At 41.6% G+C, this 15,846-nt stretch overlaps 1 non-coding gene across 1 annotated transcript; it reads left to right on the forward strand.

Annotated features, from left to right (window-relative positions):
• Window positions 1-15,474: 15,474 nt before the first annotated feature.
• Window positions 15,475-15,547, forward strand: Trnak-cuu (transfer RNA lysine (anticodon CUU)). The gene has a single exon. It is a non-coding gene; the product is annotated as a tRNA-Lys (tRNA).
• Window positions 15,548-15,846: the final 299 nt, after the last annotated feature.

Consider the following 15,846-nt stretch of genomic DNA (forward strand, 5'->3'; position numbering starts at 1 on the left):
GTTCCTCTGTACCGTTGGTGTTTCCACCCTCAGCCTACAGGCCCATAGTTTCCAGCAGACATTTCCATGAAGCAGGAAATTTCAAAGGCAGTCACTATCTGCTTGTCTTGAAGAATGTTTTGCTGACCCTTTCCTGAATCAGGAACACGAAAAGATCATCTCACCTTTAGGCAAGTTCAGTAGACCTCTCTCTGAGTGTTTTCTGTGTACAGTTTATGCAACAATCCAGGCAAGAGCAGTTTCTTCCCCAAATGGCTATCAAACTCCATAAGGATCCTCTTTGATGCCCATCTTCTTCCTGAAGTAGATATGTGCTGCCAAGAGTAGAGTGTCTCACTGTCATGAAAAACCCTAAGGTACTAAAACATTAAATAGCCTATTTTGTAGTCTAGGGAGATATGAATTATGCCTATCTAACTGAAATATATATATCTATGTAGCTAGAAAATCTAACTAACATGACTACAAACTTGACTATTATTAATGATTATCCATTAATAACCTATATACATTATATTTTTAAATGAACTACACAATCACAATACCTTAATGAAGATCAAAAATGCATATACATATAACAAAATTGACCTAAAATCTCTACCAGTAAAGCAAAATCTATACTAATGCAAATATTCATATCTATATCACATCCCACTTTAAATGTAAAAGAACGTTTATAAGCCATATTTGGGAACGTGGGTGCAGTTTTTTTCTCTCCAAAATGCTTCCTGCTGAATGGTGGCATCATTATTGATTTATCTCAGTTGGCAGTTGAGCGAAGCAATATTTTAAAGGTGTTCACAGCAACCTTTAAGTAGGGCTTGGTCCATCCTACCATATTAGGATAGAGGCATCCACAGACTATCACCCTCTGTGAAAACAAAATAGAAACTCCTTTCCAAAGCATCATGTCCTTAGATCCAAATTTCAAAGTCAAGGCATTTTCAAAATATCTATGTTGGATTATTTCAGCAGCTTTTATAAAGAAACATCTTTTAGCAGCTATTGCTACTGCCTCAAAATTCAAATGATTCAAAAAGAGCAAAATAGCATACAATATCAAAATTCGCTGTGAATTTTCCATCTTGTGCGCTTCAATTTAACCTCTATTTTGTTTATTTTTCCTTTTTATTTTTTGCCTTTTGAGACAGGTTCTCTGTATCTTTGACCTGGAATAACTCTGTATACCTGTCTGTCCTTGAAGTCTCAGAGATCTGCCTCTCTCTGCCTTTCAGGCATTGGGATTAAAGGTGTATGCTACTACACATTGAACCTACAAAGATCTGTTTGTCTCTGCCTTCAAGGCACTGGGATTAAAGGCGTGTGTTACCTCACCTTGAAAATACAGAGGTCAATCTCCCTCTGCCTCCCATGTGTTGGGTTTACAGGTGTGTACTACCACACCCAACAACTCTCTTCCTTTTTTTAACTTTAAGAACTTCAAATTTTAGCCTGCACATATTTTTAACACACTGTAAATCATTTAAAAATTTTCTTTGTCTTTGAATCTCTCTTTACTCTATTTCTCTCTCTGTTTTTCTGACCACATGAGTCTTTCATTTACCAAGCAATCTCCGTAGGACTAAAGCCGTGGCTTTGCTGGCCAGATGTAGCCCATTCCTTAGCTTTCTGCCATTCCAACCTTGTGGCTGAGGTAAAGAACAGAGCCGCATTCAGTGCCACAAGTCTACAGTGTTTCAAGGTCCTTGCCATCAAAGAGGCTGCAACAGACAACACTCAAGCCCTTTCTCTGTAGCTGGCCCTCCTTCCTCAAACAGTCAGAGTTTGCCCAGGCAGGATGGCCCAGAAAGCCGGCATTTTAAAACAACACAGTTTTTTTCCCTGCTACTGCTGAAAACATACAAGCATTCAGTTGGCTTTTATCAACACCATTTAAATGTTTTGTGGCCGGACCTCTTAAGGGCTGCAGGGTTTTGCAGCTGAAGCTGAGTCAGCAAGCCTCTTTTAGATGAGAGCCCTTGCTTTCTTCTAGCAAGCAAAGCAGACCGAGAAATCGCTGCTACCAAGAAAACATGCTTTACTCTTTCCCAAGCTTTCTCAGGCTTTCAGTGGATTCAGTTGTCCACATGGCTGCAAGCCATTCTGTAGTTATTTGAGCAGCGAGTCTGTGTCCCCAGCACCACGGATGCATGAAGGTTATGCCTGAAATAAATACACAAAAACTGCATTCTTTTAAACACTGCTGGCCCATTAGATTCAGCATTTTAACCCATTTCTAATAATCAGTGTAGTATAACGAGGTGCACTTACCAGGAAAAATTCAGCATGTCTGACATGGTGGCTGGCTGCATCGACATCTGCCTCAGAGAGCAGAGCTATGGCATCTGCCGGGGAGAGGGGAGCATGGCTTCTCTGAGCTCACTACCTCTTCCTCCCGGCATTCTATTTTGTTTACTCCACCTACCTATGTTCTAACCTATCAGCTGAAGCGGATTCCTTCTTTAATTAATCAATAAACTTCTTCTGTCACTTTATCCTTTCAACAGCTTGCCCATATAAATCTCCCATGTGTCTTCTGTTGTATAATCTTTCATTTGTAAAGAACTTGCACTCTCAGGGGAGGATTTTTCTGACATCTCTGTGGATGGAGATCATATGAGGAAGATCAGATGAGCAACCATGACAACTCTAATGCTGTAGAGTTAGGTGGACCAGAGACTGATGGCTGACATTCCTGTGCTATACATCAGATGCCCCTGAACTCTGGCCCTGTTGACAGACAGGCAGACATCAAGTTGGTCACACATACTTAACTCATTCAGGTTCACAGATACTGTAAATTGAGTTTTAATTCTTCTCCTAAACTAATAAAAAAACCAAGATTAGGAGAAGAGAAGAGCCTGAAGTAAGGCCTCAAAATGGGTCATTTTGCAAAGGAAAGGTTACCTGCCTCCATGTATGCTGTCTCCCCTTCTTAGTCAAATCCATCCTTCCAGTGTCTAGCTCACAGCTAACCATAGGATTGAACCCAACTGCCTTTGATTTCTGAAATAAGTGCTGTCCCCTTAAGGTCTCATAACAGCACAGGAAGGTTTGTAAGACTGTCCCAGCAACAATTTGAAGCAATTCTAGGACACCAAAGATCCAGGAAATTTGGCTAATTGGTAATATAGATCGTTCTGATGGGACAAAATAATGTAGCATTAAAAAAAAAAACAGATTGGTGTACTCACGATGAATTTATGTGATATGGCACACACAGGCTTCTGGTTCTGAATACTTCATGCTCGGTGGGTTTTGGAGATTGTCGTGACCCTGAACCTAGCTGGAGGCTTTGGGGCCTTGAAAGGACAAGACTTAATATTTCAGGACATCCTTGTACTTGGTCCCCACTGTTTACTGATTTCCTTACAGAGAATGAGCAGCCATCTACTCCTGCTGCCATGCCTTCCCCACATGAACAGAGAGAAGACCCTATACACACAGGTCGCTTGTATCACATGTGAAGGCATAAGTCACAAACAAACTCCCACAGCAGTTTAGAATTGTGATTAATAGAATGATTAGTTCTTGAAAGGGGAAAAACTTAGAGATCACAATCCCTTACAAAAGACCTCTGCAGGATCAGAAAAGGAGTCTAGTAGCCGGAAGGTAAGCTCAAGCAAGAGATCAAGCTGAAGGTAGAAGTTGCTTTTTAAAAGAGAGAGAGACCACAACTCAATGGGCTGGTATCTCAGTGGCTATTCAGGAAACATCACAGAGAAAGGATCTGCTTCATGCATGAGAGTCACCGATGATTTCCCTTTAAGAAAAAAACCCATCAAAACTCCCAATAACATCATCAGCATTCAACAACATGTCTATGATTTCTTTGCCTTGCCTTTGATTGTGCAGTAAATGATGCTGATAGTTAATCTGTGCAATTAATGCAAATTTCCTTGTAACTGACTAGACAGAATTGACAAGTTATCTTAAACACAGCAGGGAGTCACTCTACGATGGAACTGGTTCATCATCACCTGTGTGACAGTGACATAATTAAGATCTTTCCTTTGTCTATAAATCTCATTATGTTCAACATGATATGTTGTCATACAGGTTTGTTAGGGTTTTGTCCCACTGGTGGTTTCCTTGGTATGCTTACATAATTTTTGCCAGATCCAATCAGTTTTGCCATGCACTCTCAGCTCCACATCATTGTGTTCCCCTTATGTTCTAGTCCAGGCATTTTAGACCTCTTGTAACTGTTGTAAGAGTATCTCATGTTCCACCTAAATGATTTAGGGTTTTATTTAGGCTGGGTTTTATCTTCCATCACTGAGTTCATTGACTTTCCTTGGGCGTAATTCCTGGGACACTGAGCCTAACTCCTGGGGGATTCCTCCAGTTATTTCTCCTTTCTTAGATAGTTTACACTCTCACTATTACTGTGAGAGTGTTTCTGTAGCAAATATTCTTCTCAAGATGAGAAGAAACTTCAATATTACAATCCATTTGTTATTGTGATTAAAATACACACACACAAACACACACAAGTTAGTGCACATACACTGATGATATCTCAATTTATGGGGCCATTCTGGGGATGTCAAGATCGATATCTCTCGAGTGGTTCTCAGAAGGCCATAGGGTGACCCTCTCTAGGTACTTAAGCAGGGAGGAGAAGTTGACCGCACTGTGACATGTCCCTAGGAACTATGTGTGCCTTGTCCCATAGTCAGACTGATGACTGACTATCTTGAAAACCACCATGGAACTTTTGTTTGGCAAATCATGGAAATCAAGTCAGGGTCAAAATCAGAAAACTAGATGGAGCTTCCAAGCTCCAGTGGAAGAGCAGATGGATGGAGGAAAAGAGCAAGGATGTCAGGAATATAAGGGCTTGGTCCACACTATGAGACACTGTGCCTGAACTAAGGGGATTTCAACTAATCCAGTGACCTGGGAATGAAAGAACATGGGATCAAACTGGAAGCTCTGAATGTGGCTGACAATTGGGGCAGAGGGAGAAGCCAAAGATAATGGCACTTGCAATTGTCTGCATATCATACACTGGCTTTTTGTGATCATATTTTTTGTGGATGCATACCTTGCTAAATCTGGATGGATGAAAGGTGGGCTTGGACTTCCCACAGCTCTAAGTACCCTGCCCTCTATTTGGACTGGTGTTTGAGTGGAGAGGTTTATTTGTGGATCAAGAAGAATGTGGGAGGAGGAAGAGAAGTGGAAAGTTTGATAATTATTATTATGAAGTAATGGAAAAATCAATAGAAAATAACCAATGAGGACATTGGAGCTAGGAAAAAAAACATTCATGTGAGTTGTTGACTCAGACCAAAAATTATTTTACAGAAAAAAAAAACACATAAAAAGGTTGAGTTACTTGGAAAATATGACTCAAGTAATTGGGAAGAAGATTGGGGTTTTTATTTTGGGTCTTCATGGGGCTGTATGAGCAGCATTTTAGGACCTGTATGCTGAATATTTCTGGGGGTTAGTAGGGAAGAAACCTGGCTAGGAGGAGTTTTATGACATAAGTAGGGCCTTGATGATGTCACAAAGCTTTGGTTGGGGGTGGCAACTCTGTTCCACATGAAGCACTGGTCTTCCGTGAAGGTGGGCTTACTATCTTCACGGTGGCTGAGGAGGTCAGTTCAGCTCTGGCTCCACAACTGTTCAACCGAATTTCCAGAAGTTGGAATCTAGAGAGCCAAGATATTTTCTTTTTTTAAATATGTTTAGGAAGCAACTAGGACCTCTGTAGTCAAAGAAAGGTTTCTTTCAAATCTGCTCTGGGTCCAAAATTTATGTCGTTAACAGCTCCTATATTTGATAGCTGGGGGATGGTTAATGTCAGGTATTCTCCCCAGTCTATCTTTGCTAAAAATGTCCAATTCCTCAGTCCACTTAAATGGCAAAGATCCTCTTTGTCCATATGTGTTTTTAAAGATAATTATTTCTAATAGGTGCTGTTGCACAGATTAATGTTTCTTTCTTTTGGCAGTTTGACTCACAGTACTCACTTCTCTAATGAAGATACAGAATATCTTTATGTAATCAACCTGGATCTGGATCAAGAGACACAATAGAGAGAGCCAGTGGACTGGAGTGCCATGACCTGGGCAGGTGGTTATAGATCAGCCAACTAACCAGTAGCTTGAGTGGTAAGGAGAGGAGTGGCTGTTCTTTGAATTCTTTGCCATCTGTTCAGATATTTCTTTCTCACTTTAGGTATAGGCATAGCTTCCTCTCTCATTGATATAGTAAGTCAGGAAGTAGGTTTCTCAGTAGAGGTCAATTGCATTTTGCAGCAGGAATATGTCTCTGATACAAATATACTGAGCTGTAGACAAGAGTTTGATACTTTTCCTATTAATTTCTTAAGAATATATTACATTTAGGTATCCAAATCCATTCAGCCCTGCCTTTTTCACCTGCTCCAAAGTTATTCCTAAAAAGAGCCTTGACCTCACATCCTCACCTTCTTATCCTTGCAGGCACTTATGGTGGAGGAAACCACTTTGTGTCTGATTTAATCTGAAGAGTTCATCCTATGCAGAGATTGGCAGCTATGAAGCCCAAGCACAGAAACAGAGCCAAGAGACAGTGGAACAGGAGTGCTGTGGCCTATCTCAGAAAGTCTCCCGCCACGATGAAGATGCCTCTTAGTATGAGTTGCATGCCACCTCTCCAGTAGAAGAATGGGCCATCGCTCCAGAAGCAAAAACTTAGTAAGCCTTTTGAGGCCCTGGAGAATATTGTTGGCCGCAGAATTTCTCATGGCTGGAAGGAAGCCAATGAACCAGTCACCCATTGGAAAGCCATCATTCTAGATCAACTGCCAACATATCCCTCTCTCTATTTGTTGAAATATGATGGGATTGATTGTGTCTATGGCTTGGAGCTTCATAGTGATGAAAGGATTTTAAACCTGAAGATCCTGCCTAATAATGTGCCATTTCCTCAGGTGACAGACACTCATCGCTCAAACACCATAGTTGGCAGAGCAGTGAAACATACATTCATGGGCACAAATGGCTCTAAGAATGACTGGAACGGGATGGTCCTAGAAGAGGTGCCAATCATGAAGACCTGGTTTTATATTACCTACAAGAAAGATCCGGTCTGGTACATTTACCACCTCCTGGATGACTACCTGGAAGGCAACCTCCACATCATGCCAGGCTCTAAGGAAGAGTGGAGTGGCGTGGTCCCAGGTGAGGTGCAGACCATAACGACCTGTTTCTACATTGTCAACGAGAATGATCCGGTCCTGTACCTTTACCACCATCATGATGATTCCATTGAAGGCAACCTCCACATCACGCCCGAATGTCCTCCAGTAGAGGTGACTTTGGAATTAGGCAGGGATTCCTTGGAGGGCAAAAGAGTGCAGTACAACAAAAAAGATGGAACCCAAGTGATAGGTAAAATTATTTGCCAAGTTCCCAACAAACCTTCTGTGTATTTCATCAAGTTTGATAATGACTTCCATATCTATGTCTATGATTTGGTGAAGATCTGTTAAAGTGAAATTCTCAAATTTTGAGGGGCAGACTTAATTCTCTCCTTGGGAATGTGTGTTTTCAGAGATACCTCAGGTCTTCTATGAATCCTGGTATCTTTTCCAATGGATTATTCTTTCTCAAAGAATAAAAATTTGTTAACATGTTGTGTTATTTGGTCAATGATGGATTGTGTTTGGTGGATGGGGCATCACAGAAATACATGCCTCAAAACAAAGCAGGATTTATGGTCTTTTCCCCTTGGAGAGTAAAGGACTGGGGATGCGTGGTGTGGTAAAAGACAAGATGGCTGTCAAGGAAGCAGTGGAGAGGGGACAAAAAGTTGTATGATCTCGGGGCGGTATGAAGCTTGAGGGAAAACCATGTCAAAAGGAAAGATGTGACCGATATCACCGTGAGGTATTGGGACTTAAGAGGATAAAGAGTAGATTAATCAGGAAGGGACACAAATGTATACTCAAAATCAGAGAAAATTAGGTTTCATTTGATGAATGGTTTAATTCGTACTGGCTGTAAGTCAAAGGATGTTTGATCTCCACTAGAGCATGTTGCTTAGTGAAAAGTGTCTCCGCTCAGTTGCTCTTCTCCAGTAAGTTGGACAACAAGCTACCTACTTAGTTTTGCCAGAATTCTGTCTGCCACCTACTTTGTAACGCCTGGATTCGGTATGCCTTGAACTCTCATAGGTCTTATCCATGCCATCCAACCCTTGTCAGTTCATTTAAATAATTGCCCTGCCATATCTGGAAAACAGGGTTCCCTTTCATTGATTATGTTCTGTAGTACTTGGGCTATAAAACTCATGAACACACTCACCCACACACAGGATAAACATGTACATATGATGCCCACTAGTGTGTGACATGCACACATATGATGAATGCACAGAACTCCATAATATCAGTAAAGTAGGGAATCCATGATGCCAGGTGGAGTCTGGCAAAGACCCCACACACCCATCAAACCGCCAAATACCAGTATGGTACTGATGTCTGACTCCCATCCTGTAAGGAACCTGCCGTCCTGTAACTGGGCTATTTTTGGTTCCTTCATCTTCACAAACTTGGTTAAAATGTTAGGGTTGTCAAACTGGGAGTTAGGGTCCAGCCTGTAGATCAGCTGTCCCAGGTCAGGTGATTTGGCTACAATTTGGGTGAGAAATTGTACCAGGGAATTCTGGTACACCCTCTCCTCTTCTTCTCCCTGTCCTCATCATCACTCTTGTGGGTGGGCCTGGAGCACAAAGAAGGTAAAATGGAATAAGCCTCCTCCTTAGTGGAAAACCTTGTCAATCCTTAATTTGACCTGTCTCTCTGAGGGAATGCAGCACATTTTTTCCTACTAGGTCTCCTCATTCATTGGTTCACTCATTTTTCCAATGAATGATTGAATTCATCCATTCTTCCTTGTCTCTCTCTCTTCTTTCTTCCCTTCTTTCATTTCCCCCTTGATTGTAGAAATTTGAGCAGCAGGGCTGCATCCCCATGGGGCCGCCTTGTAAGGTTATGCTCCGAAATAACAACACAAAACTATTCATTTCAACACTGCCTGCCCCATTATTTTCACCCTCTTAACCCATGTCTAATAATGTATGTTGCAGCACGAGGTGCGCTTAGAGGAAAGATTTAGCATGTCTGACCTGGTGGCTGGCTGTATCGCCATCTGCCTCAGAGTGCAGAGCTACCATTTCTGCCCAAGGGAGAGGTGCATGGCATCTCTAAGCTCAATTCCTATTCCTCCCAGCATTCTCTTATGTTTGTTCCACCCACCTATGTTCTAACCTTTCAGGCCAAACACTTTCTTTATTTAATTAACCAATGACCTATACTCCATCATTACTCCTATTTCTGTTTAAACAAGAACGGAATCTTTAACTTTCACATAGCAAAATTACATATAACAAAACAGTTATCAAGCAAGAATTACAGTTACAATATTTATATCTATTTTATCTTTTATCATAACAATGGAAAACTATAACTATCTCTCTCTTCTTCAACTCCATCAGAGACTCCAGAATAATACAGTATTACCTAAGCAAACAAAAAGTAAGCCATTTTCAAACTCTAGAAATGACAGAGACATCTCGCTGCCTGGACAGTCACCCAAAGTTCCTCTGTACCGTTGGTGTTACCATCCTCAGCCTACAGGCCCATAGTTTCCAGCAGACATTTCCATGAAGCAGGAAATTTCAAAGGCAGTCACTATCTGCTTGTCTTGAAGAATGTTTTGCTGACCCTTTCCTGAATCAGGAATACGAAAAGATCATCTCACCTTTAGGCAAGTTCAGTAGTCCTCTCTCTGAGTGTTTTCTGTGTACAGTTTATGCAACAACCCAGGCAAGAACAGTTTCTTCCCCAAATGGCTATCAAACTCCATAAGGATCCTCTGTGATGCCCATCTTCTTCCTGAAGTAGATATGTGCTGCCAAGAGTAGAGTGTCCTACTGTCATGAAAAACCCTAAGGTGCTAAAACATTAAATACCCTATTTTGTAGTCTAGAGAGATATGAATAATGCCTATCTAACTGAAATATATATATATATATATATGTAGCTAGAAAATCTAACTAACATGACTACAAACTTGACTATTATTAATGATTATCCATTAATAACCTATATACATTATATTTTTAAATGAACTACACAATCACAATACCTTAATTAAGATCAAAAATGCATATACATATAACAAAATTGACGTAAAATCTCTATCAGTAAAGCAAAATCTATACTAATGCAAATATTCATATCTATATCACATCCCACTTTAAATATAAAAGAACATTTATAAGCCATATTTGGGAACGTGGGTGCAGTTTTTTCTCTCCAAAATGCTTCCTGCTGAATGGTGGCATCATTATTGATTTATCTCAGTTGGCAGTTGAGCGAAGCAATTTTTTAAAGGTGTTCACAGCAACCTTTAAGTAGGGCGTGGTCCATCCTACCATATTAGTATAGAGGCATCCACAGACTATCACCCTCTGTGAAAACAAAATAGAAACTCCTTTCCAAAGCATCATGTCCTTAGATCCAAATTTCAAAGTCAAGGCATTTTCAAAATATCTATGTTGGATTATTTCAGCAGCTTTTATAAAGAAACATCTTTTAGCAGCCATTGCTACTGCCTCAAAATTCAAATGATTCAAAAAGAGCATAATAGCATACAATATCAAAATTCGCTGTGAATTTTCCATCTTTGTGCGCTTCAATTTAACCTCTTTTGTTTATTTTATTTTTTATTTTTTGCCTTTTGAGACAGGTTCTCTGTATCTTTGACCTGGAATAACTCTGTATACCTGTCTGTCCTTGAAGTCTCAGAGATCTGCCTCTCTCTGCCTTTCAGGCATTGGGATTAAAGGTGTATGCTACTACACATTGAACTCACAAAGATCTGTTTGTCTCTGCCTTCAAGGCACTGGGATTAAAGGCGTGTGCTACCTCACCTTGAAGGTACAGAGGTCAATCTCCCTCTGCCTCCCATGTGTTGGGTTTACAGGTGTGTACTACCACACCCAACAACTCTCTTCCTTTTTTTAACTTTAAGAACTTCAAATTTTAGCCTGCACATAGTTTTAACACACTGTAAATCATTTAAAAATTTTCTTTGTCTTTGAATCTCTCTTTACTCTATATCTCTCTCTGTTTTTCTGACCACATGAGTCTTTCATTTACCAAGCAATCTCAGTAGGACTAAAGCCGTGGCTTTGCTGGCCAGATGTAACCCATTCCTTAGCTTGTGGCTGAGGTACCGAACAGAGCCTCATTCAGTGCCACAAGTCTACAGAATTTCAAGGTCCTTGCTTCAAAGAGGCTGCAACAGACAACACTCAAGCCCTCTTTCTGTAGCTGGCCCTCCTTCCTCAAACAGTCAGAGTTTGCCCAGGCAGGATGGCCCAGAAACCCGGCATTTTAAAACAACACAGTTTGTTTTCCTGCTACTGTTGAAAACATACAAGCATTCAGTTGGCTTTTATCAACACCATTTAAATGTTTTGATGCAGGACCTCTTAAGGGCTGCAGGGTTTTGCAGCTGAAGCTGAGTCAGCAAGCCTCTTTTAGATGAGAGCCCTTGCTTTCTTCTAGCAAGCAGAGCAGACCGAGAAATCGCTGCTACCAAGAAAACATGCTTTACTCTTTCCCAAGCTTTCTCAGGCTTTCATTGGATTCAGTTGTCCACAAGGCTGCAAGCCATTCTGTAGTTATTTGAGCAGCGAGGCTGTGTCCCCAGCACCATGGCCGCATGAAGGTTATGCCTGAAATAAATACACAAACACTGTATTCTTTTAAACACTGCTGGCCCATTAGATTCAGCATTTTAACCCATTTCTAATAATCAGTGTAGTATAACGAGGTGCACTTACCAGGAAAAATTCAGCATGTCTGACATGGTGGCAGGCTGCATCGACATCTGCCTCAGAGAGCAGAGCTATGGCATCTGCCGGGGAGAGGGGAGCATGGCTTCTCTGAGCTCACTACCTCTTCCTCCCGGCATTCTATTTTGTTTACTACACCTACCTATGTTCTAACCTATCAGCTGAAGCGGATTCTTTCTTTAATTAATCAATAAACTTCTTCTGTCACTTTATCCTTTCAACAGCTTGCCCATATAAATCTCCCATGTGTCTTCTGTTGTATAATCTTTCATTTGTAAAGAACTTGCACTCTCAGGGGAGGATTTTTCTGACATCTCTGTGGATGGAGATCATATGAGGAAGATCAGATGAGCAACCATGACAACTCTAATGCTGTAGAGTTAGGTGGACCAGAGATTGATGGCTGACATTCCTGTGCTATGCATCAGATGCCCCTGAACTCTGGCCCTGTTGACAGACAGGCAGACATCAAATTGGTCACACATACTTAACTCATTCGGGTTCACAGATACTGTAAATGGAGTTTTAATTCTTATCCTAAACTAATAAAAAAACCAAGATTAGGAGAAGAGAAGAGCCTGAAGTAAGGCCTCAAAATGGGTCATTTTGCAAAGGAAAGGTTACCTGCCTCCATGTATGCTGTCTCCCCTTCTTAGTCAAATCCATCCTTCCAGTGTCTAGCTAACAGCTAACCATAGGATTGAACCCAACTGCCTTTGATTTCTGAAATAAGTGCTGTCCCCTTAAGGTCTCATAACAGCACAGGAAGGTTTGTAAGACTGTCCCAGCAACAATTTAAAGCAATTCTAGGACACCAAAGATGCAGCAAATTTGGTTTATTGGTAATATAGATCGTTCCGATGGGACAAAATAATGTAGCATAAAAAAAAAAAAAAACAGATTGGTGTACTCACGATGAATTTATGTGATATGGCACACACAGGCTTCTAGTTCTAAACACTTCATGCTCGGTGGGGTTTGGAGATTGTCTTGACCCTGAACCTAGCTGGAGGCTATGGGGCCTTGAAAGGACAAGACTTAATATTTCAGGACATCCTTGTACTTGGTCCCCACTGTTTACTGATTTCCTTACAGAGAATGAGCAGCCATCTACTCCTGCTGCCATGCCTTCCCCACATGAACAGAGAGAAGACCCTATACACACAGGTCGCTTGTATCACATGTGAAGGCATAAGTCACAAACAAACTCCCACAGCAGTTTAGAATTGTGATTAATAGAATGATTAGTTCTTGAAAGGGGAAAAACTTAGAGATCACAATCCCTTACTGTAGTAATATGGACGGTGGCAGGGTTGCGTCCCCAAATCCCCAGCCGCTTGGCTCGGCTAGCTTATGCCCCAAATAATTACACGGACACTGTATTCTTTTAAACACTGCTCTGGCCCATTTCTAATCATCTGTGTAGCGCCCCTAGGTGCGCTTACCGGGAAGATTCTAGCCTAAGTCCATCCTGGGTTGGAGCTTCATAGCGTGCGTCTTCCCTGGAGCAGGTAGCATGGCGTCTCTCCTGTGTCTGCTCCGGAGAGCAGAGCTGCGGAGTCTGACCTCACTTCCTCTTCCTCCTGGCATTCTGTTCTGTCTACTCCTCCCACCTATCTTCTAACCAATGAAATGGGCTGAGGCAGTTACTTTATTGCTTAGCCAATGAAATCAACAGATTGATATATGACACTCCCACATCACTTCCACTTTTTCTGTTTAAACAAAAAAAGGAAGGCTTTAACCTTAACATAGCAAAATTACATATAACAAAACAGTTATCAAGTAAAAATTACATCAGAAACATTCATACATATAACAAAATTAACCGTAAATCTCTATCAATAAAGCAAAATCTATACTAATGCAAATTATTCATGTCTATATCATATCCCCCTTTAAATGTAAAAGAACATTTATAAACTATATTTGGGAACATGGGTGCAGTTTTTTCTCTCCAAACTGCTTCCTGCTGAATGGGGGCGCTGTTAATCAGATCATTTAGGGTGTAACCTGTGTGCCAGGTTTATCTCAGTTGGCAGTTGAGTGACGTAATTTTTTGAGGGCGTTCACAGGAACATTTCAGGAGGTCGTGGTCTATCATACCAAATCGGGATAGAAGAAATCCAAAGGGTCTGGTCCTCTGTGAAAACAAAAGAAGACTCTCTCCAAAGCATCATATCCTTAGACCCAAATTCTGATATCATACCCTCATGATATCCGTTCTGGTTCCACTGGGCAGCCCATATAATGAAATGTCTCTCTGTACTTAGCTCCTTCACAGTCAAAAATTTTAAAGAAAACACAATAATACAAAGAATCCAGACTCTCTGTGAATTTTTCATCTTTACGCGGCTTATTTTTACTCTATCACTTTACTTTATTCTGTCTCTTTAAAGACTTTATCTTTTTTTTTTTTTAAAACCATTAACTTTATTCTCTATATTCTTTTTCTTCTCTCTCCCAAGCCTACGTACATTCATCCAACAGTGTGACTCGTTAGGTGGTCTGAATCTGTCCTATTGTGAATCTGCAATTTTTTACTATCCAGGAGCACTTTTGATTTGCGCCTTTAAATCACTAGGCGCTTAAGAATCTAAGCTGTGACATTCCTACGTTAACTTTTTGCTTTTTGAGCGCACATCTGTAGACCAGGCTGTCTTTGAACTCTCAGAGATCCGCCTGTCTCTGCCTCCCAGGCATTGGGATTAAAGGTGTTTGCTACTACACCTTGAACTCACAGAGATCTGTTTGTCTCTGCCTTCTAGGCACTGGGATTAAAGGCGTGTGCTACCACACCTTGAAGTCACAGAGGTCTATCTCCCTCTGCCTCCCAAGTGTTGGGATTAAAGGTGTGTACACACAACAACTCTCTTCCTTTTTTTTTGTTTTTTGCTTTAAGAACTTCAACTTTCAGCTTGCATATATTTTAACACACTTTAAACCACTCAGAAATTTTCTCTGTCTTTGAATCTCTCTTTAACTGTATATCTCTTTTTTTCTGACCACGTGAGTCTTTAATTTGCCAAGCAATCTCAGTAGGACTAAAGGCATGGCTTTGCCAGCTAGATCCAGTCCATTCCTTAGCTTTCCAGCCTCATGGCGGATATACAGGCTGCAGCCATGTTTATAGCCACACCTCTATGGCGGTTCAAGGTCCCTGCCAGCCAGCAAGCTACAACAGACAACACTCAAATCCTCTCTCGGTAGCTGGCCCTCCTGCCTCAAACAGTCAGAGTTTGCCCTGGCAGGATGGCCCAGAAAGCCGGCATTTTTAAACAGCGCAGCTTTTTTCCTGCTACGGCTGAAAACCGAAAAACATGCGTTCAGCTTTTCGTCAACACTGTTTAAGTGTTTCGTGGCAGGACCTCTTAATGAGCTGCAGGCTTTGCAGCTGAAGCTGAGTCAGGAAGCCTCTCTTAGATGAGGCGCTTGCTTGCCTCTAGCAAGTAGAGCAGACCCAAGAAATTGCCGTAAGAAACATGCTTTACTCTATTCTTTTCTAAGCTTTCTCAGGCTTTCTGTGGACTCAGTTAGCCACACGTCTGGGCGTCATTTGTAGTAATATGGACGGCAGCAGGGTTGCGTCCCCAAATCCCCAGCCGCCTGGCCCGGCTAGCTCAGTCGGTAGAGCATGGGACTCTTAATCCCAGGGTCGTGGGTTCGAGCCCCACGTTGGGCGCCATTTGTAGTAATATGGACGGCGGCAGGGTTGCGTCCCCAAATCACCAGCCGCCTGGCTCGGCTAGCTTATGCCCCAAATAATTACACGGACACGGTATTCTTTTAAACACTGCTCTGGCCCATTTCTAATCATCTGTGTAGCGCCCCTAGGTGCGCATACCGGGAAGATTCTAGCCTAAGTCCATCCTGGGTTGGAGCTTCATAGCGTGCGTCTTCCCTGGAGCAGGTAGCATGGCGTCTCTCCTGCGTCTGCTCCGGAGAGCAGAGCTGCGGAGTCTGACCTCACTTCCTCTTCCT

The sequence above is a fragment of the Microtus pennsylvanicus genome, assembly GCF_037038515.1.
Source record: "Microtus pennsylvanicus isolate mMicPen1 chromosome Y unlocalized genomic scaffold, mMicPen1.hap1 SUPER_Y_unloc_2, whole genome shotgun sequence".
NCBI lineage: Eukaryota > Metazoa > Chordata > Mammalia > Rodentia > Cricetidae > Microtus > Microtus pennsylvanicus.